This window comes from Sabethes cyaneus, chromosome 3, assembly GCF_943734655.1.
Source record: "Sabethes cyaneus chromosome 3, idSabCyanKW18_F2, whole genome shotgun sequence".
NCBI classification, from domain to species: domain Eukaryota; kingdom Metazoa; phylum Arthropoda; class Insecta; order Diptera; family Culicidae; genus Sabethes; species Sabethes cyaneus.
This window is the reverse complement of record NC_071355.1, coordinates 164,892,286-164,916,304: the sequence shown is the minus strand read 5'-3', so window position 1 is coordinate 164,916,304 and position 24,019 is coordinate 164,892,286.

Genomic DNA, 24,019 nt, shown 5'->3' with positions numbered 1-24,019 from the left:
ACCATTTACAAACTACGTGACGAATGTCGGGCCGGTCCCAAATGTATTGAGAAATAAATGAATGGGCCCTAAGTTGCCCCGTTTTTTATAATCGAAAAAACAAACCGTGTAAAAAAAGTACTTGAGTGTATATCAAGGAACATGTGTGCCAAGATCGTTCAATGTTCAATGTTTGGTGAAGATCGGTCAATGCGTTCTGGAGTTATGGTGGAACATACAAACATACAAACAAACATACAAACATACTTACGCTCACTTTTATATAAATAGATATAGATTGAATATCAACATTTACGCATTTGAATCTCAAAATGATATCCGATATCCATTTTTATCTCTACCAGCAATATTCGACATATGAACTCTACTTAACTTTTCAACCCTGAACAAAATTCGGCATTCAACTAGTTCCAAATAAAAAGTTATGTTAAAGTTAGGCGGATGTTGTCTTTTGCGAGCCTGGAAATGCTTTCCCCTTCCTTATGATACAAGTCTGTTATATGTGTGTAAAGCACTATACGAAATACATTAAGGAATTAATACCTACTTCTCACTGGTCACTGGTGTGGTGATCTAATTTAATTTCATGCTTTACAAAATTAAACTATGGTTCGCAGATGGCTTGCCTGCTAGTTCTCGAAATCGTACAGGTCAGCTTGTCAGTGTTGTTCTTCGTAGAAAAGAAATGCAATTTCACTCAAAAAATGCAATCAGATTCATGCCGCACATAGCAATCGAAAACCCTTTTCATGTGTGGCGTGCAGAAATTACAAATTACATATTAAATGTAAGGGGTCGCAAACACGCATAATACAAATACAGGTTTTATTAAATTTGCGTTTTGGTGACAAATGAAAGCTCAGCAAATAATTTATAGTCGGTAAGCAAAGTGCGGGTATATTACATCAAACAATACAGCATCACGTTGATGCCAGAACCAGCCGGCAAAATTGTATTGTGGGAAAGCTTTCATTTGGACACACCTATATCAATTGTATCCTTTTGTCTTTTGTCTAACAGATGCCAAAGGCAAAATTTTCCAACTCCGTGAACGTGAGCTAACGAGTATAAGAAATGCCACTTGGTTTTGTTTCTGCAGAATGAAGGTGTCTTTCATTTATTATTCCACTTAGTTTTGATTTCATTATTACTGCTTTGGTTTAGGAGCCATTCAGATACCACGTGGACAGAAAAAAAATCAATTTTCAATATCCCCTTCCTCGCCGAGGGGAAACGTGGACGTTTTCTTAACCCTCACCCCCTTCCCTGTTTGTTCAGGTGAACTTTTTTTTTATTAAAATTCAATAAACATCGGGTACATTTTCAAAATGAAGTTACAATAAAAGATTTTCTTCAAGTCACCTCTATTCCGCTTCCCATGGCAATGCAAGTGCACTTTAACACATCATTCCTTTTGCTTTCTACTAGATCGTTTATAAACCTGAAAATAGTTATTTTTGATTCTACAATTTTTTCTTTGATGGAAAATAGCTATTATTCGAAATAACAAACGTTATTGCTAAACTAAAAGCGAATTCATAAATTAACCTGGCTCAGGGCAATTAGCACGAAGTGCTGTCAAAGCGTTCATAAATTAACCGAGATTGCATTTCGGTTAAACTGACAGGTTAAGCACAGGTTAAAACTGTCTAGCATTACGGTTTACGGGCCGATCTGTCAAACTGCCCGTATCGTTCATAAATTTCGGGTTCGAGTTAGCACGAACCCAGGTTTTTTTCCATGTGTGGACTCATTACTGCGACCAGTATAGTTGATCTATTGTAATTTTGCCCGGGTGTTTGCTGTATGACCTGCACTGCATTTCTTTTTGCTATAATCGCTATTGAGTGAGCGATATGCTTATTTTAAATTGTATGCGTGCTTGCGTGTATTGGGGTTTACCCTTCCTTCAAAGCTTGATCTACTTTACCCACTTATTCCTCGCTGCCAGCACTATCCCATATTATAGCCGTCCCTGGCGAGGACTCATTCGTACCTCTGACCAGTACACTTAACTATAGGAGGGACATTTGCACTGTCAAGAGGCTTCAGAGGGTAAATATAGAATTCAGCACGAAGGAAGGGTAAATGGAGGGGCCTGAGAATAAACCCATGCTAAAGTCACTTGACTTCGAATGGCTTGATTCTACTCAGATTCGAACCCACGACCACTCGCTTGTCAAAGCAGACTCGGTAACCTTGCGGCTACGGAGCCCCCCTACGAACCCAGGTTAATTTATGATTTCGCTATAAAAGATCAACCAGCTAGAATAAAAAAAATATCTGGATTTGCCCTCAGTCTACAATATTTTTTGTTGAATTTATACAGAATTCTTTTGCATTTATAATTTATTTTTCTGCGTGTAGATGAACATTCGCTCATACCCTCACAATTTTTTCCACCCTGGCCGTTCTGAGGAAATCGAAGTTTTTCTTCCTAGGGCCAAATATGTGACTTGCGACACTCTTTCGACTATAGCTCCAAGTTAAGGAAATCAACAGAGAATTTCATGGAAGTTAGTCTACTAGTAGATGAACATTCGCTGCACACAATTTTCACCCATCCCTGCCGTTCTGAGGAAATCGAGAGTTTTCCTCCCAGTACCACATAAATATTCTGTGTGCTTCTTCATATGTAACCTTTTTTTAAACGATAATTAACGTTGAATTTCCCTTGTTTTCGGTCTCCGCTTGTGAAAATTAGGAAAATGAATCATTTTTGTATAGGCATTTCATTTTCTAATTTCTAGTTTTCCGCGTTCAGTTTTTTGCCTTACATTCAAAATTCTTGCGTAAAACTTGCATGCAAGGAATTCAGTTTAAACAATTTTTTTTTTTTGTTACAAAAATATGATACAAGTTGAACTCAACAACAGGTAATTGTTGTTTCTAACTATCATCATTTTTCTGCGTGTACTAATGTTTGTATCATCCAGCCGCGTGCTATAAGCTGGATATAGAACCTACACAGTGTCACAGGCTTAAAATAGTCGCAGCAACCTGATGATTTCTCGTGACTATAACTGAAATTTAAAAGCGTGTTATTGTTATCATGATACAATCAGATATTTAATAAATGTTACCCAACAAATTGGTATGAAACCCTTGTTTCGAATAAATAGAATTTGAAAATATTTCATGGAAATTGCTCAGGCTACCGCTTACAGCTACGTAGCCCGGGGCCCGGGGGCCCAATTTTGATTTTAACTGTTTTATATGCATATTTTTGTGTTTAGAACTACAATACGTTAAATGTATTGTGATGTATTATATTTATAAGTCGAAAGATATGTATATAATGCATTAGGAGCCAAGATAGGGCTCCTGGCCCCCACCTCTGGCTACGTGGCTGACCGCTTAATAGGCTGACAATACCCTCCCGTACCATAATGGTAACTATTGCTTAGATTTCCAACTAACAGTGATTTTTGTTTTTAAATTACAATTCCACACGTATTACCTAGCCGGTTGCATTGCACTAAATTGTCAGGCAGAGGTGGGCACCGCTAATCAGCTAATCGCTAACATTTTAGCGAGCGAATAGAGCGTTCGCTAAGTTTTAAATGTGCTAGCGCTTCTATTAGCTTCCGATAAATATAAGTACTACTAAATAAACTACCAGCTACTATTTTTTGGAAATAATTTTTAGAAATCGTTCAACTAACCATGAATGAACTATATTTACTCGCATAGCGAATAGCAGCGAGCAATTTTATCAATTTGCAAGAAATCACTCACTTATTTTTGTTATTATTTTCAAAAATTAGCGGCTAGTAGTTTATTTAGAGGCATTTCAATTTATCAGAAGCTAATAAAAGCGCTAACACATTTAAAAGCTAGCGAACGCACTACTCGCTGGCTAAATGGTTAGCGGTTAGCTGATTAGCGGTGCCCACCTCTGTTGTCAGGTTTCCGGAGGAATCCGGAGGAATCTGACAACCTGACCCTCACCTTCAACAATTATCTAAATTAGGGCGACGACGCTAGGAGGATAATCCAATGGCTTTAAATCGTTCCACTGTGTGCGGATATTAAGCTGCAAAACCAACATAAGAGTAACCTCCCCTGCCCACATCCGCTGTGCGATACGCTCGGTAGTAAAATGAACGATGAAGTCGAGAAAGACTTATGACATTCGTTTAAAGCTCCGCTTTGCTTTTTGTTGCTCCAGTAGCTGTTTACATGATTTATGAATACCATAAATACGGGCATATAAGGACCGGTATTAACACCCTCTTGTTGCTCAGTTATACTTACTCCCATTGTGACACAAAATCGTTGAAATCCTTCGAAGAAGCAGGAAGCGAACCAGAAGGAAAAACAGACTACACACAGACAGAAGGCGGAACGTGATTGTCGGTGGTCTGTCCGCCCAGTCGTCGTATCGCTGGAGCCTTTTAGTTTTCTAAGTGTAGTCTGATAATCTTTTGTTTCCTAGCCCATCCGACATGACTAAGACTAGCGTCAAACTTTGATCTTGGCGCTAGTTACAGTGTTTTGTGCACTTTGTGTCCCACCGTGGCGGGACCGGGACCGCCAGTAACGAGCCAAATAAACTGATTTATTAACCATGTGAAACGTTTAATGCGCTTATATTAAACCGTTAACTGTAGTAAATGCCCGTATGTGTGTTTGTAACTTGCTCATATGCACTCCTTCGGTTATGGAAGTTTAATTTAACTTTGTAATTATGGCGCATTACATAATGGAATCCCTTGTATCGACTCCTGTTCCATTAGGCAAGCAACCCGGCAATATACGCAGACGTCATCCGTCTATCAAATTGCGAAGAAAGCAACAGACGACGACCGCAGTTATGGGAAACACAGATAGCGTTTCTAATTAGCGATGAGTTAATTAACAGGATGAAAATATGATACTCGGCGAACGAAGCTGTCTACTACCAGTTCGCGACTATAGTGATAGATGATCGAATCGCTTACGGTTGGATATATTTCACCACCAGGAGACGCTATGGTTACTTTTAGGTGTTTTGGAGTTTTGGAGAGGTGTCACATGGTTCAAACAAAAAGATGATAAAAGTTCCTTAATGTGGTTTCATATTTCACATCACACATTAGGGGTAATTAAAGTTATTTCCGGAGGCTTGAAATTCGCAGTAAGATTTCAATTATCAATGGCAAAACAAACTGTAAAAATCAATGTTTTATCTCAATAACGTTTTCTCCAGAAAGAAACTTTATTCATTACAGGTACAAAAAGGATGTAGGTGCATAGAGGACAATCATTGTAAGTTTGAAGGATGTGTTTAGACATCTTGATATCTTCGAATCGCCGTTTTAAGGATGATGTCTAAAATACTTTGCGCGTAAAAATCGAAAACCTAAAAACCAAACCTCTCACCACAAACCACAACCAAAACCATGAACTACCATTGTCAATACAAAACACGTGTCCCAAGCCGATGCTGTAGACACGTGTTTATTTATGAACGGCCGCTTGTGTTTAATTTCAGATGGGAGGAAGTGGCGGAAAACCAAACACAATAGGCTACTAACTTTGATTTCAGAGCAGCAGCAACAGCAGCGGCGGTGTTTGCGTTGATGAGCAGCAAACTGGGACGTGAGGTAAACCAAAAGTCAATTTACCCCGCGTTTAACGTCTATTTGGAAAAATTACTCTGTGGTGAATGGCTCCATTTGTGTGCTACCATTACAGCTTACTTTTAAGCCTTAGAGTTTAGAGCGGTTTACTGGCTTGATATTGTAATAATGTGGAAATTTGTTTTTATCAGGGATTAACCGAAATGATAATTGGTTAACAAAGCAGCGGCCAATATAAGCGAGTAACAAGCGAGGATTTAAACTCTTTTTTGAAAGTAGCATCACCCCCACATACACATTTAAAAAAATTTAATTTTGCAATTCGACAAAAAGAAAGTATTTTACCCAACAACAAAATGAGATTAGCAGTACGATACACCGAGCTTGGCTCAATGCTAATAGAGATTATTTTAGGCTGGAAATATTCTTGACGTTATCAAGAAACTGACCCCTTATGATTGTGTGGATGTGGGATAGCTAGCCGACCGACATTGCCAACCATTGAAGAATAGTAATAATAATTGTTGAGTGTTGACTATAGAATGCTTACCCACGGAAAGAACAAGACCGTGCAAATTAAGACCGGAAACCGAAAAGTGAAGAACGGGAGTACTCTTACTGAAACTTATTTTTCGATACCCTGAAAAGCAAAATTACTAAAAAATCGTTATAGAAGATTCAATATTTCTTCTGTTAGGTTTGGTGTTGGATTGTTATTCAACAAAACCGGGTAATAAATGGTGCAGGCTAGCACGTTTGCATTTCCCCGATGTACGATTAAACAGCATCTGATTCGGAGTGAGCAAGGAATGCTGTATCGCATCTGATATATCTGTGAAGGCAGCGGCTCCATCAGGAAGCGTAGGTTTCGCGCACCCACCTGGTAAAGTGGCATACCGATGCCTTTACGTACCACGAAACACGATAGCAGAAATTCCGAAATGTTCAATTGGCAATTAAAGCTGAACGATTGGAAAGTCGGAATTTGAAATGCTGAAACTTTCAAACAACCGGGACGAGCTTGAAATTCTAAAGAAAGGGGAGTCCTTGTAGCAGCTCCCATCGCTTTTTTCAAGTATCATAAAACGGAGCATTATTAAATCATTTTATTTCATTTTTTTCTGGATCATTTTTTCTGTAAATTTTGTATTTGTATAGATTGCATGTTTTATATTTTTAATACAAGCAGGCAGGCCTGTACGAACAATTTCGACGAAACTCTCATTTCGCGAAATCTTAAAAATATTTCGTATTTCATATTTTTTGAAACGATGGTTCTACAATTGATGAAGGGACGGTAGGGGAAAGAAATGAAATTTTTTTTTTTTGTGAAGGAGGGGAAGAGCGGAAAGGTTGGGTTAACCCAACCAAACGCGTCGCTATCTTGACAAGTGGATTTTGCAGTCTCCTTTTGTCCAGCGCCTCTATGGTTCAAAGATATAAGTATCAGCGAACCACATGCCCTGGCGGGTGTTGTGGGTTCGAATCCGGTTATACACGGAAAGAAATTTGATTCCGATGCCATGAATGAAATCATAAAATCATGAAATGTGAGTTCATGTCAAATCATGATTGAACTGCCATATAAGACAGCACAAAATCATGAATAATAGTTCATGATTTTGCGTTGTGTTGTACTGCAAGAAGCTCGTGATGTCATGATTTTTATTCATGGTGTATTTTCATAAATCATGAGCTAGAAACCGGGAATCATGAGTCATTTTGCTCGTTTTGGAGATCAAATTTCTACCCGTGAATCTCAGATTATAGCTTGGTTCGACTCATGCACCTTCCAGCATTGGACAGAAGGTAGGAGTCAAAATGACTACTTGTCAAGCGTAGCTACCAATATCCCCCCCTTTCCTTTCCGCTCTTCCCCTCCTTCACAAAAAAAAATCATTCCTTTCCCCTACCGTCGCTTCATCAATTGTAGAACCATCGTTTCAAAGAATATTAATATACATGTATGACCGCATTTCAAGGTCAAGACTAAAAACTTGAGATTAGTCTATTTCGTATTTCGTCAAATTTATACATTTAATAACATGTACATGTAATATACATGTAATAATTAATAGTATACATGAAAAACTAGCTTTCAATTCGAATTTAAACGAGAGACCACATCAAAATTCTGCAAAGCCAACCGAAATTATTACTTTTTTTTGCTATCGACATCATAACTTCACATGGGACTATGGTTATAAAAATCATTATTTTAAGTTATCAAGTGATAAACTGAGAAAAAAACTGAGTTATGAAATGAGGAAAGCGTCAAATCTGGCCTTTGCCAAAAATGCTAGAATGTCATACTACTATTCTATTACTCCCAGTGCCAAATTCTGCTGTACTAAAACTACTAGTATGTACGGGATGTACGGGATTTGATAACCTGGAGTAATGAGTAATTAAAGGGTGTCCCACATCGAATTGCATCACGGAAAAAACTCTGTAGAAAATTATCTAGTTGACCGGCCATTTTCAAACTTTCAGACAATAAAATATATCCCGTTGGTAAACTTTTGACATATTTAGTTCATTCAACTTCAATACCATAACCGTTTGATCGCACCTTACGCTTAACTCCTCTCATAAGGCTTTGTATAACATCTCACTGCAGTTTCTTTTATATGGAAACCCACTTTTTCTTCATGTCTTCCTCAGATTTGACCTCCTCTGGATGCTTCCGTAGTGCCTGCTTCATAATAGCCCAGTATTTTTCGATGGGCCTTAGTTCCGGTGCGTCAAGGGGGTTCATGCCCTTGGGAACGAACGTAACCCCGTTGGCTTCGTACCACTCCAGGATATCCTTTGAATGGTGGCACGAAGCTAGATCCGGCCGGAAGATCATAGGGCCCTCGTGTTGCTTCAACAGAGGAAGCAGACGCTTCTGCAGACACTCCCTGAGGTAAATCTGCCCGTTTGTGCCCGAACGGGGCACTCTGTTTGCCATATAAGCAGATCGCTTGCCTAATCATGTACATGTATTTCTTGGCAAACTTTGAAAGTTTCTGCCTTCTTACTTCTTCCAGAACATTAAACTTGTGCTGGTTGGTGAAGAACAGTAGGCTCGGAAGCTGCAGAAAGTCCACCTTGACGTAAATCTTGACATCCATGATGAGACAGTGAGGCTTCGTCAGCATCTGGTTGTACAGTTTCTGGCCCGTAACTTTTCCACTGTACTTTGCCGTTCGTCACGATTTGGAGTCTTCTGCATTTTGCACGCATGCAGTCCCTCCCGGTCCTTGGCTCTCTGAGCGAAAGACTTGGACAGATTCGGCCACATCTCTGACCGAAGCATTGGGACTCCGCTTAAAAGCTTTCACGACACGCTTGTGATCCTGATCACTAATAGAACATCCATTCTGACCACATTTCTCCTTCCGTTCGATGCTCAGAGTTTCGTAGTAACGTTTAATCACACGATTCACCGTTGAACCTGCACGAATCCGTGTTGTTTTCCGATGTCCCGATTAGAGAGTTGAGTCGCAAAATAAATTCGCGACGTTTCTTTTCGTGTGACGCAATTTTTCCAATTTTCGAAAAACTGACCGCGATAAAAATACGGCGTAAACAAAATACTCGAAATTTTCAAGAGGAAATACCCGATGGGTAATTTTCTACAGCGTTTTTCCCGTGATGCAATATGACACCCTTTAAACCCACTATTTTTTCAACACCAGTGTAAACAGTCAATCAGCTTTTTTCTGTATTCCGATGATTCGGTTTGTCAAACGAAAGTGGACGGTATTCTCCATTCCGCCAGTAAAATCAAATGGGCGGAACAACTCGTTTGAAATAAGTCGAAAGAAATTGAGATACGTCGATTTACAGAATGATAAAGCTCTATATTCTGTATATCATTTTTATCAGTTTCTTATAGTTTGTAGTTCCACTAAAAGTTATACCATCAGGCCACAATTCCACATCTTGTAATGATTAGCGATGATTTCGCATTTTAACAAATTTTGCATGACTTGTAGCACTAGTCAACTTTCAGGAACTGGTTTGAAACTGGTATGCAGTTGACGAAGTTAACTTACTTAAGAAGCTTGCTTACAACTACAGTTAAACCGAAAAAATAAATAACTATTCTGGGTTGTAATGTACAACATTTATTCACATTCATCAATTTCGACGAAATTGTTGATACCACCATTCATTGTGATAGATTGATTTGAAGTATAATCTTACAACTTACACGAGGAAAGCTAGTTAAAATATCAATTAGCTAACGTCCTCTGTATCTTACTAGTTCCTTTCGACACTCTACTTTACAGCTATTTGCATACTTGATTGAAAAACAATTGAAACTATCTAAAGAAACTGTCGCAAAGCAGCAAATGAAACGCTCAAAAACTATTCTCGGATAAAACAGTCGCTGATTTTTCTCGCATGGAGAATTGCCGCGTCACGTCACATGTACAAATATCCCTTCAGCCTTGTTTCCGTGCAAGACAACAGTTCCGAGCAAACTCTTGCAGTAGGGGAATGTCGTCGTGGTTGGGCCGCCTTTTTGACATTCGCCCATAACTTCCGTTTCAAAAAGAATTTTTAAAATCTAAATAGATCATTGGAAAGGTCTAAGAATAAGCTATATCTCTGGAAAATCTTGAACTGATTGCTTAAAAAATAATAAAGTTATAGATATTTACGTGAAGACAAAAAATGTTGTCATACTCGGGTCACGTTGTACAGGTTGGGCCACCGCTCTTAATCTAAGAAATACGTATTGAAATTCTATGTAGAGACATCAAAAGAATGAATTTCGTGAGTAACGGCCCTTATAAGTATAAATATTATATTTTTATTAACAGCTTTGCGAAATTTTTGGTGATCTTGTAAAATCAATATTACTACAATCGCGTTTCCCGAAGTGTACTACTGCAATGAAAAATGAGCAACAGTCTAGGTTTTTCTTATACTAATTATGCTTTATTTCATCACATTTCCCGCGACTGAGGTTCTCTAGCGAAAATTGCGCTTCTGTGCTTAAAATTATGGTGACCCAACCATGACTACACAAGTGGCCCGACCTTTACAATAAGCGCTTTTGTGGCATTTACCCCCTTACCCTACCCAAACACCTAACTGGACGGGATTTTTCAATAGCCTTCGAATAGAGCACAACACACTTCATACATTTTCAATATTTATCCCGATAATGGCATTTCATGAATCATTTCTTGAAGAAAAGTTAACTGCACCTGCAAAACTTTTTTTGTATTGATTCAATCAGTGAATTCAGTACGCGTGTTTTGAATACACGATCCAAACTCACAATATTGTGAAAAGTTAGCTGTCACAGTAAGAAGTTTTACATTGCTTGTATACACGTATCACAAGTTACTAGAACTGAAAAAATCGTGGTGGCCCGACCATAACAGTGGCCCGACGATGACGGCATTACCCTATATGGATGTAATTTGGCAAAAGGAAAGGATGACCACTCACTTTTCTATGACGTTTCACTTTCAGGACATCAAATTGGACTAGGTTCTGTAACAACCACAGATGATCAGAGGACCAATCGCTGGTCTTTTACGGGTTAGACGTAGGTAACCGTCAAGTTACCTTTCTTTACTAGTAGGGATATCTGCTGAGCTCCTTAGAAGATATGGTACTATCAGACACCTGAGAAGACAACTCAGGGAGTGGGGTTTGGTATCCCGACCCCCCTAATGGGCCGTGAGGATCCGGACCCACTAAACCCCTACTCGAGTCTCCAGCCTCAATCCCCCCTGGTACCACCTTATTGGTATTACTTCAGGGAGGGGCTACTGGACTATGGTAGTTAGGCTATTTATTCGCCGTGGATCGGCTCTCCAGCGGTTTTGTAGCTCAAGTACAATCTGGGTAGCTGCCGCATTGACCGCTCCCCAGACGTCCGAGCTGGAACACATCCCTTGGACTATGTTATCCGTTCCGGAGTAGTATCCTGTCCGCAAACTGCCATCATGTTGCTTCTCGCACCCGCGAAACGAGGATATATGAAGAAAGCATGTTCTGCAGTTTCCTCAAAATCCACGCATTCGGGACATGCGGGTGACTTCGCATGCCCAAACTTGTGCAGGTACTGTCTAAAACAACCATGCCCTGACAGAATCTGTGTCAGGTGGAAGTTGACTTCGCCGTGGCGCCTGTTGACCCACCCGGATAGTTCCGGGATAAGTCGATGTGTCCACCGGTCTTTTGTGGAATTAGACCATGCCCGCTGCCTTGTAGTCATCGAGGCCGATCTTGTGGAACTCCGTATGCCCCTAGTTCTACGTTGGTTGAAGCACTCAACGTCCTCACTGATGATGATGCCAATAGGCATCATACCCGCTAAGACGCAGATTGCGTCATATGAAACCGTGCGGTACGCACTCGGCACTCTCAAGCACATGAGACGGTAGGTACTTTCCAGTTTACCTAGCTAGCTTTTGGTTCCTAATGCCGATGACCACACCGGTGCGCCATACCTAAGTATGAACTGGACCACGTTGGCTAAATGCCTTCGCTTGCTGCCATATAACGCAAAGCTATTAGACATCATACGAGACAATGCCGAAATAGCTGTGGAAGCCTTCTTGCAGGCATAGTCGACGTGGCTGCGGAACTTAAGCTTGTCGTCGACAATGACTCTCAGGAGTTTTAAGGACCGCGTTGACGAAATAGTCGCTGGTATTTGCTTGCTGCACCAACTTGCGGTTGTTCACCACGATAATCTCCGTTTTATGATGCGCTAGCTCTAGTTTCCTGGATCGCATCCAATCTTCAACAATGTTTATAGAGTGGGCCGCCGTCAACTCAACCTCTCTGATAGATTCACCGAAGACTTCACCGTCAAGTCTCCTAGGCCGAAGCGAGTGCAGTGTGCCTTCGGTTGCTTCCGGCAATGCGATCGTTAATCGCGATTAAGGTATATAGAGTATATCAAAGTATATAAAAGGTCCTACAGGTGAGAGGGAAATTTACCCTTTAAACAAAATCTGGGAGGGGGGTGTTACTTTTTTGTGAAAAGAAACCGCACTAATCAGAAGGTGTATTTAACTTTTTCCCTGCCAGTGCCTAGATTGTTGTTGATTTTTCATTGTAATACACTTCGGAAAAGGCGATTGTAGTAATACTGATTTTACAAGATCGCCAAAAATTTCGTAAAAATGGAATTAAAAATAGAGTTTTGGTACGTGGTCCAGATACAGCTAAATGTTACGTAGAAGCTGTGTGTAACGTACAAGCATACGGTTATGGTATTCTAGTTGAATGAAATCAATATGACAAAAGCTTACTAATGGATTACCGTCACCGACAGCATATGATATCGTAGAGAATTACCAGGCAGGCTTCATGGGGGCTCGCGCAATATCACACCATATTTTTATCATCCGACAGATCGTGTAGAAATGTCGGGATTACAACGTGCCCACGCTAGAGATGGTCGGGTAGCGGAAAATTTGCCCGAAAAAAAATAATTTGCGGGTTCGGGTCGGGTCGGGTATCTCTACTGACCACATTTAACATTAAAGATTGTCGGGTACCCGGGCCCCTACCCGCACCCGACTGGTTCCGGTCGGGTTCGGCTATCAAAAAAAATAAACTTGTGGGTCCGGCTCGGGTACGGGTTTTTAATTATTTTTTTTCTTAACCGGGTACAGGTCGGGTTCGGGTATTCAAATGTTCATACCGATCATCTCTAGCCCAAGCATCACACCTTTATTGATTTTAAAGCAGCACGATACAGTTGATCGAGAATGCATGAACACGGTTTCCCGAATAAACTGACCTGACTGATCAGAGCATCATTGGATCGAGTGATGTGCTTTTTGCGGAATGCGTTTCTTGCGCATCTCGGGGACACTCTCAACTCCCTTCAAGACGTGGCAAAAGTTGAGACAACGTGACGTCTTATCACGCATGCTGTTCAACGTCGTTCTTGAAGGGTTGTTCCGACAAGCGGCCTAGTTCCTCATAGCCAGGCACTTTGCGACGGCGGAGGCTATCTACGCCAGACCCTTATTAAACCGGAAGTTCTTTAGTGTGTACTTGAAGCCGTGACGCTGCTCACAGAGGACATAGGCGCCCTTTGCCGTGTTCAAGCGAAAAGTACTACGGACCCGTGCTCCATATTGAGAGCTTAGTCTTCGAACTCCAAACTGGTATCCAAGAGGGTCTCCTGAATACGCATGAAATGTTTACTCTGCGACAGATACTAATTAAGTTCCTAGAAAACAAGCTGCAGACTGTTTATAGATTTTATGGATTTTAGGTTTGTAACTAGCGGGTAGAGCACATACACGGCAATGCGGAAACTCCCCTCTTCACTGCCTCAGGGTCGGCTTATGCTCTCGGGCTCGGCTACCGGATAAAAAAAACACTTGGAATCGGTCTCAAGCAAACTCCCCCCTATTCTCTTTCTGTCGACACTTTATTCTTCCCACTTTCTTACTGCCTATCTCGTACCTCTTTACCTTTTCTTCTCTCACTTCGGAGCCCCCTTTTCGCCCGCAGTCAGCTACTACCGCTTCGCACCTTCTGGACACCGATGCCGTTTTTCCTACTGGTTGTTGGGTGGATGTCGATTGAAGGCCCTGATGCCGACGGTTTTACACTTACTACCGGTATTGTAGAAACCGGGCCACCGGATCGGGATGATCGTCAATAGCAATTATTCAGCATAATATGACGTATAACATGAGGTCCTGGACGACCAGTTTATCCGGCACAATCCTTCTCTTTACTCTTTCACCTTTCAGTTTTACTTTTTCCGCTTTATGCTTTCTACACTTCAATTCACGTAGCCACTCTTTGTGGTAGAGCCACAAAGCTATGTGCTTTGTTTAATCTTTGTTAGCAGTCTTTCACTTTTGCGACCTTCCTCTTTCAGTCTAGCCGGATTGTTCTATTGTTCAGGATGACGGATAACATTTCGGGCTCTCCAACAGCGCACCCATTAATTCATTCCCATTTTCCGTCGTTTGCACCACTTTCTTCGACCGGCCGTTAGCACGCATGGGTCCTCTGGCGGTGGGTAGATGTACTGCGGTTGCCTATCGTTGTGCCAGTTGAAGGATTTTTTGAGAGAAACACCTTTTACCAATGACAATTATGTATTTTCTTGGTTTTACGGTCACTGGTTACAAGTCAGTGTACGATTCTGTTATCAAAAATTGAAATTAATTAAACTAATTCGTACGATTTTAAAGGGAGCAAAATCGTGAACACGAGTAGCGGACTGGATGGACTGGAGTAACCAACAGCTTTCTCATTAACCTTGAATACGAAGGACAAATGTGCAAAGAAACGAAATCATTATCAGCCAAGCTCACTCAGCTTTGTAAGATTGCATTGAGAGCCTTCTCAGATCACCAATTCCACTAAAGCAAACTGAGCATGGTAACTGGCAGGAAATGTGGAAGTCACAGTGGTGATTGGAGTTCGGAGTTTTTAAGGGTAAAGTGCGATCGAAGCTTGACGGTAAATTTGAAGATATAGTGTTGCGAAGATGCATGGATCATACATTGTTTATGCCATGATAGAAATCGGTTCTATTCTTGTTAAATTATTTTGGACAATTTTCTCAGAGCACCTTGGTTGCCAAGAAAACGATCGCATACTTCGCTTGGTAGAAATGGAACTAAAAAGCGCACTAATTCCCGGATGTCATAGAGCAATCGACAAGTTGTGGTGAACTGAGTGATATCTGTGTGTGTGATGTATATTTGTATGGATTCGTCTGTTTCTCGGAGATGACTAAACCGATTTGCACAAAATTGCAAAACTAGTCGGAAAAAGCACTGTAGAGAATCTTATGAGTAGTGTTAAGAGAAAAGTTAGAGAATTCGCCCTATCCTACGAAAGAAAAATGCAGCCTAAATAAAAAATTGAAAAAAAAACACACAATCATGAAGTGTGTTTAAGAATTAAATGATTTAAAAATAAATTTAATGGGTTCATTTATCTATGAAAGAAAGTATATTTAAAATTTTCGGAACAATCTACATGTCACAAAACATCGATAAACTGAGCGTGGCAGGAAGAAACGCTCATTTATGTGCTACAAAGCGGCTGCTTTTATAACTATTTTTACCTAAAATTAAAAAAGAAAAGAAAACTTATCCAATTTAATTCTACTATTTACTATTATTTACGACAGATACGTATTTCGCCTACGACTTGCAGGCTTCCTCAATGTCTGTTTTCGAACTGTGCAAAGTGATGAACCATAAAATCATCAATACTTGGTTTTATTATAGTTTTAAGCGACACTTGGAAGTCACTATAAGGAAATATCGATAAAATTACAAGTTTTAAGAAGACCTTTGCAAATATTCTTAAGCGCGTTTTTAGTGTGGGCCTCCTTAGTTTTATAAAGGCACGGCCATTTTATCGCATCACGTTTTTTGAACCTCACTCTAAAACTGGATTTAATCCTTGGGTACTAGCATTTGGTTTCTTGAAAATCTTTATCAACTTGTACTTGAACTTCTCAAAACAGTACAGCCCAATTTTATTTATTTCTGTATTTTTATTTGATAATTCATGATGTTGTATGATTTTTCAAACAGCAGTTAGGTATTTATGATGATTTCACTTCGTAGGTAGCACTCAACCACATTGAAAATCTGTTCAAGCGAGCATTGTTCACCAGTGTAAAACTTACATGCCTACGGGGAACACAAAAATAAATTACCAACGTTCATGATGCTTCACAGTTTTCATGTTTGTAGGTATGTGGCGAGATGACTTGTCTGTTGCCCAAGGCATACAATACGTATGAGGTAGAGTACAGAAAACCAAGAGCAAATAACTTTGTACAATGCACCTGTATCCAGCAAGGATCAGCAATGTCGAAAACCAATTACCAAAAAATCGATTAAATTTTCCCATGTGGCTTTAGAAAAATAGCATCACCAATAGCATTGTTTATTTGTGAGCGAATTAAATATTTACCATCAGCACCACCCACGCCGTTTGTAAGGCGCCATGAATTACTACAATTCTTTTCCAATGATTTTCATTCATTGGTGATACTTATCAGTCCACGTCCTGTTATACCTATATTGGAGGTGGCCAGAAAAACCAATTCCAATACCAACCGTAGCTAGGTATGCGAAATGGGAATGGAAAAATTATTTCTCTTTCCGTCCAGTTGAGGGAGCAGAAAGAATTCCGAGTGGCAAAATGTGACATCGGGATCCGCCATGACCGCTCTGAAGATGGATGGATTTTTTTTCTCCAAATCACTCAGTGTTATTCTAAGTTTTGAACATGGGTTTACGTTGTGATACCATTAATCGTTAACGTCTACAGAGGCGACCGAGTTCAAAGACTGTTGGGGTTGAAAATTCCGGTGAGAATGAAAAAAAAATCGATTGTTACCTACCCACAGTTTGCGGGAATGTGGTGATGATTGGCGCTTTCGGTATGTTTTTGAGACCGTGTAATCTGTTTTTATAATTTAAAATTCTACTTTTAACTAAAATGAGTGAGTAAGAGTAGTTGGCCTCTATTATATTTATCGCCTGACTACGCCAATTTAACACGTGTTATAATTGGCTTTTGAATAATCTTAAATTTATAGACGGTCCGTTTAATGTGAAAATGAGGCTTAGTCGTGTGGAACGGGTGAATTTATATAATCTAATTGAATAATAAACAAATCGAATTGATCGAAGCTTGGACTGTCAATAAATAACTGAAACAGAATAGTTAAAGTGAGTTAATATATGTAATTGTTCAGATTATCAGTATATTGTCGAATTATGTTGTTAATTTAAGAGTCTTCCAAATATAATTATAGAAACGGAATTTCACCAAAGTCGGATAACTTCCGGCACACTTTCCAATAGAGACACAATCATCGCGTAAGTAGCACGTGTGAATGCCACAGTTTTCCGTTCAATTTTCTTATCAGCCACTCGATAGCACATGCGGCTGATTGACACGATTAAAGGATACAACAGTCAACATGAAAATCATGATGACTATGAAGGCACTATGTTACACTCCCATAATGTGGGTGCTGTGAATGGAAAGCAAGACTTGTTGCTTCTCATCCTGGCACGGCTGCTGGTACGATAACGAATCGTATTATGCCCTGCGGATACTTTTGCCGGCGGGGTAAGAGGCGAATGAAAACCTTTACAGCAACGAGAGCTCACAAGGGTCTCTGCTGGCGCCAGGTTTGCAAGGTTGTGCGAATCTATCGTGCACATGCCTAACCGAAATTATTATCATTTTTAACAAATTCTACTTTATACAGCAGCGTCATGGGACTGTCACAATAGACTGTCAAGCAGACGTCAATCATTTTTTTCTAGCTCAACTTTTCTATGCTACACTGCTAACATTGCTGGTTGGCTGGCATCTTGTTGCATAGTCAGGATTCCGGATTTCAAATCTTGTCTTTTGCTATGTATAGCCGTCAACTGAACAATATACATCCATATACATTTATTCCTATCATCCGGTCTGGTGCCGTTCAAAATGAAGCATTTTCGCCTCCGGGATAATGTTTATTCATCACATTTAATTCATTCTGTTGCAAATGGGCTCCAACGGGATGCAGACTCGGGTGATTTGCATAATGATAACAATATTTATTGGTTTCGCTTGATGGCGTAACCGTGAGCAGTGGAACATAAACTTAACAGACGATTAGAATAAAATGCACAAGAAACTCCAAGGTTGTTTAGGGTCGATTTAAGAAAATCATAGCACTTGTTTACTGTTATGCCAAAACTGTGTGACTACAAGTGAACGCTGAATAACGGATTCTCCAAATGCTTGTGATTAGCACTTTAAGTTGCAAACATATACGGATCACAGAAATTACTCACTAACTAAATTTATACTGGTATAATAACATTGATCAGTTGATAATTTGTTTAGACTAGCACCTAATTTAGTTCAATGTTTGTGTCGCCCACATAAGTAGACCGACGATTTCAAATAATGCTAGATAATTTGTTTCAGCAAATGGTCATACACGTGCATGTACAAATATTTTAAATACATACTGAATAATTAAAGTTGCTGATACATCATTTTAGCATTAAATTGACATGAATGTGTACTGTTTGATGTGGAACATTCAAAGACTCGATTGTTGACTTATCATATTATAATATAGGTTTTTATTGAAGTGTTTGACAGGGTAAATAAAATAGGTCGAACACATCGCCCATTCCGATAAGAGTTTCATAAATTCTATAAATAAATACTATTATTTCTACGAAACCACCGATAGTTGGTGTCAAATGCACTTGAAAATTATTTGTTCATCATCACTTTACCGATCGCAACGAGCTGCCAATCTTCAAAGACCTGTTAGTTGACAATGCAATCTAATTAATGATGTCAATTGTACATTCATTCCATTTTTTCCGTTTTATTTCTTTTCAACTGAAACGGACAATATAGCACTCATTTCCACTTGGCTCGCATCGAAGATTCGATTTGCATAAATCAATCGTTTGAAAAAAAAATCGTATTGCTTCGAAAAGAAGTGATGCATGAAACAAGAGTATGCCATTTTTCGCAAATCATTTACCTAATCGACAGCATGTCTCCTGCTAAATATTAATTATGTTGTTTTGTTGAACGAGACCTGCGATTATTTTTTTTGCTAATGGGATGCGTCTGCATCCGAAGACTGCACCATGTGATGCTATAGTGTTTTATCCATATTTTAGGGGGGTCATTGAAACAATGTTTTGTTAGAAAATTTGTTCGAATTGTTACGTCTGTCAGTCTGTGAATATTATATGATGTATAACATATAACAAAACCGCAAGAATATTCAATAAATTGCATTAAACTGCTTAGATAATCTTAAACTGGTATCATTAGGTATAGCCAACATTCAGTTACCAGAATTAACATTGCTGGTGAACAGGCTGTTTTTCGGGTGTCAGTGCCAGTCGGTTACGCACCAAATATATGGGAGATGATAATTTTGCTATCCTGTATGGGTTGGGGGTAATGTGGGACCTAAGAATAAACCCATGCTAAAAGTCACTTTGACATAGAATGGCCCAATTCTACTAAGATTCGAACCCACGACCACTCGCTTGTCAATGCTGCCTCGGTAACCTTCCGACTACAGAGCTCCCATCCGTCGACTAGTTCCGTAGTTATTACGTAGTTTTTTCTGCATTTTACTCCAGCACGGAATATTGCATGATGCAATAGAAAAAAACGGAAAAATATTTATCTTTTATTATTGGGTTAATTTGTGTAACTAATGACTTATTTCTGTCGACAGTGTGTTTGTTTATGTTTACTTTGAAAGTGCTACATCAGAACATCGGAATTGGTTTAATAAAAATTTGTTGAAACTCTACGCCGGAGAAGTGATTACGAGTTTGATAGTATCAAAAAGACTCTACATGATGTTCCTAAGCAGCGGAAGCCAGGAAGTGGAGGTCCGCGGTTTGCACGTACGCCAAACGTGATGAAATCGGTTTGTGCAAAGATTACTCGCAATCCGGTACGTTTCATAAGGAAACTAACCAAGGAAGCCAAAATATCTGAAAAATCCGTACGAAGAATCATCAAAAAAAACCACTAGAGCTAGAGTAACACACTCAATTACGGAGCGGGTAAAGCAACTACGGATGACTTGTTAGAAGAGATTGTTTTCTTTGCTGAAGAAGGAAAAAATGATAACCCTGATCTGCGACGAAAAGTTGTTCAGCATCGGTGCAGTGTTCAACAGGCACACAGACCGATTCATTTCACCGCGGAAATTGGAGGATGTGTGAAAGTGAAGTTTAAATTCTAAACCAAACATCTGGCTGGTATCATGATGTTTGGCTTGGAAGCTTTGATTGCGGAAAATCAGAAATTTTTCTCAGCTGGCGTCGTCAAAATTAGGCCTTTAATAGCCAACTATACGAAACAATGCAAATAAAAATAACTAAAAAAGATTGAACTTAACCTGGCGGAATGCAGAGATGTCACGGACCCCAACTATTTTAAACGATTCCTCATTCAAACTAGCGGGGTTTTTTTTTTGTGTGTGGATATTATCACTACGACCAGCATCTTGATCTATTGTGATTTTATCCAGGTGTTGTTCCGCACTTCGTTGTTATTGCAGTATCGCTATAGAGTGAGCGAACTGCTTATTATCCGTGCTTTTTCGGTGTGTTTTTCACCCCTTTTCCCTCTACGCTTCTTACTACTTTTCAACCAATCTAGCTCTAGAGCCGGAAAGTGCGGAGACTAGTTATAATTTGTCCTTGGACAAGAGACTTCATTCGCACCTCGAGCAAGTATCATTCTTATAACCAGCCCCGGCTAAAGGCTTCATGGACGGTAAAGCAGAGTTCAGCACAGAGTGAGGGTGTGTTTTGTGTGTATGTATGTGTTCCATACTACTACTTATTATGCATTACCAATCTCGTTCCTAGAGCCAGGAAGTGGAACAAGCTATAATTTGCCCTTGAACAAGAGGCTTCATTCGCACCTCAAGCAAGTACCACTCTTATAACTTGCCCTGGCAAGAGGCTTTCATTGTTAGTTAATGCAGAATGCAGTAGGAAGGATGTGGAGGGGCCTGAAAATAAACCCATGCTAAAGTCACTTGACAGCGAATGGCCTCATTCTACTAAGATTCGAACCCACGACCACTCGCTTGTCAAGGCAGACTCGGTAACCTTGCGGCTACAGGGCCCCCAACTAGCGGGGTTAGTTTCTAATTTAAACAACTAATAATGATATGTATGCTGAAACTTTTATGAAGTGGCCGCCCTACTTTTGATTATTGCTCCGATGCACAGTGGGCAAAATTGACCGAACAAACGGAACTTTTCGTTGTCGCTGTTTTTAAGGGGTAAAAAGTAACTTTTCTTATGTGAAAAATCACGAGAAATCGATTGGTGATGGTCTCAACGCGCGGAAACGACGGAAAGTAGTCCATTTTGTCCCATTCATCCCAATTTTCTAATAGTTTTGAAAGAATCATGTACAAACTCTCTCTAATTTGAAATTCTATGGTAAGAAAAGAAGAAGAAAAAGGTATCTGAACAATTTTATTTTAATACAACATAATCTAGAAGTCTGTTTTGCCCAATTTTACTCAAGACTTTTGTGTTACAGGCAAAAAGCCAATCCGAAACTTTTACCAGAGATTTTCAAGAAGGCATGCAAGTTGGGCCCGCCCAGTTAGCTTCGGGGTACGATGCTGGCCTAACAAACCAGTCGTCGTATGTTCGAATCTCGGCTGGGAGGTGCTGCTATAGAGTCAGTAGGATCGTTGCACTAGCCCCGTAATTGTCCTGTACTCTAATAACCGGCTGCGAAGTCTGTCGCTAAAGAACGGTCAAGTTCTCAACAGGACGTTTATACCCATGGCTTTGCTTTGGTTTTTTGCTAGTTGGGCAGGTTGAAAAAGTCAGACGTTCGAACGATGATCAAGCTTTTCACAAGAATGTCGTGTAAGGGAATGTTTTACCTTATTTCAGCCTACAACTTGTACTGAAATCTGAAAAAGTATTGATAGAAAAACGAGTAACTATAAAAGTGCTCCGATTTCGTTCAAATTTGGTATTTGTTTCTAGCAGCGATGCCAACCTTCCAGACATTTGTGCATGCATAAAGTTGGGTCCCTATCATTTTCTTGGCAGTGTTTTATTTAGACCAAACTCGTGTTTTTGGTCTTTGACCTTGAAATGCGGTCAGGCAATAATATTAATATTTTTTTAGAAACGGTGGTTCTACAATTGATGGAGGGGCGGTAGGGGAAAATAATGAGTTTTTTTGGAAAGGAGGTGAGGGGGTGGCTACACTTAACAAGTAGTCGTTGTGACTCCTACCTTTTGTCGACTGCTGGAAGGTGCACGGATCGAACCAAGCTATAATCTTAGATTATAACCGGATTTGAACCCACAACACCCGCCAGGGCATGTGGCTCGCTGGTACCCGTGTACCTTTGAACCGCCGAGGCGCTGGTATTTTATTTTCTCAGTCTAATCTTTTGTATAACAAAAATGGTTAGTTAGTAAATAGCTTAAGCAAAATTAGTAACACTAGAATTCACAGGAACTGAAATAATTGGTGGGTCCTAAATTTATGCATGCTCAAATATCTGGAAGTCCCATATTTTTTTATTGGACGCTTAGGCTGTGAACCATTTCGCGAAATTTTTAACTTTTTAGTTAAAATTTCACTGTTCGATGGTTATTTCTCCTCGAGTGGTTAAAATCAGTTCAGAATGCGAACTATTTCAAATTTGACAGTTTGATAGTTGTTTTACTCAATAAGAGCATATATAATATATTCAGTCCAGGTTGGAATTGGATGAATTTTTGGTGTTCATTTGGTCCTATTTGATAGCCAAAATTTATCTTATTTCATTTCGGGTCGAATAAACAAATTTGTTATATGTTAAACATCCATACATTGATGAAAAAAAATTAAGGAAAAATCAGTGAAACACATCAAAGCTCTTTCCTCACCTGTGGCATATCTCATTGGCTCTCAGAAGCGAACCATCGAACTGTCAAAACTAACCATGCTCCTGAGCATTATTTTCGAAAAACCATCGAACTGTCAAATTTTAACCAAAAAGTTAAAAATTTCGCGAAATGGTTCACAGCATTAGGATGCCTCTTTCTGAGTTAGAGTGGCTACAAAAATCTTCATGTTTGCCATTCTTTCTTTCAATGTTTTTGTAGTCCAGAATGCTTTAAGCTACAGTCGAATAGATTTTCTAAAAAGTTGACAATATCTTTTATTTAGAACCAAAATCATTAAAATTGGTTCAGTGGTTCAAAAGTTATGAAGTTTTGAATGAAATAAATTAGAAAAGCATGACAAAAACTAACTCAGAAAGGAGCACCCTAAGCGCCCATTAAAAAACATAGGTCTAAAAAATTTCAACTAGGAACAAACACACCAACTTTGAACGAAATAGGAGCACTTTCGCATTTGCTCCTTCTCCGATCAATACATTCTCGGATTTCAGCAAAAGTTGTAGGGCAAAACAAAGCAAAGCATTCCTTCACACGACATTTTTGTGAAAAACTTGATTGTCGTTCAATCTTCTGATTTTTTCATTCTGCCCAACAGGTATGCCTTCTTGGAAATCTCTGGTAAAAGTATCAAATTGGCATTTTGCCGGCAGTACAAAAACCTTGAGTAAAATGGGACAAAACAGACTTCTGAGTTATGTTGTATTTGTTCATATACCTTTTTCCTAACATTCTTCTTCTTTTCTTACCATAGGATCTCAAATAAGAGAGAGTTTCTACATGATTATTTTAAAACTATTAGAAAATAAGGGCGAATAAGGCAAAATAGGCTGCTTCCCGTTATTCCTGCGCGTTTAGACCGTCACCAATCGGTTTCTCGTGATTTTTAGATAAGAAAAGTTACTTTTTACCACTTAAAAACAGCGACAATAAAAAGTTCCGTTTTTCGGTCGATTCTGCCCGCTGTGCATTGGCATGGATGGGTGACTACTT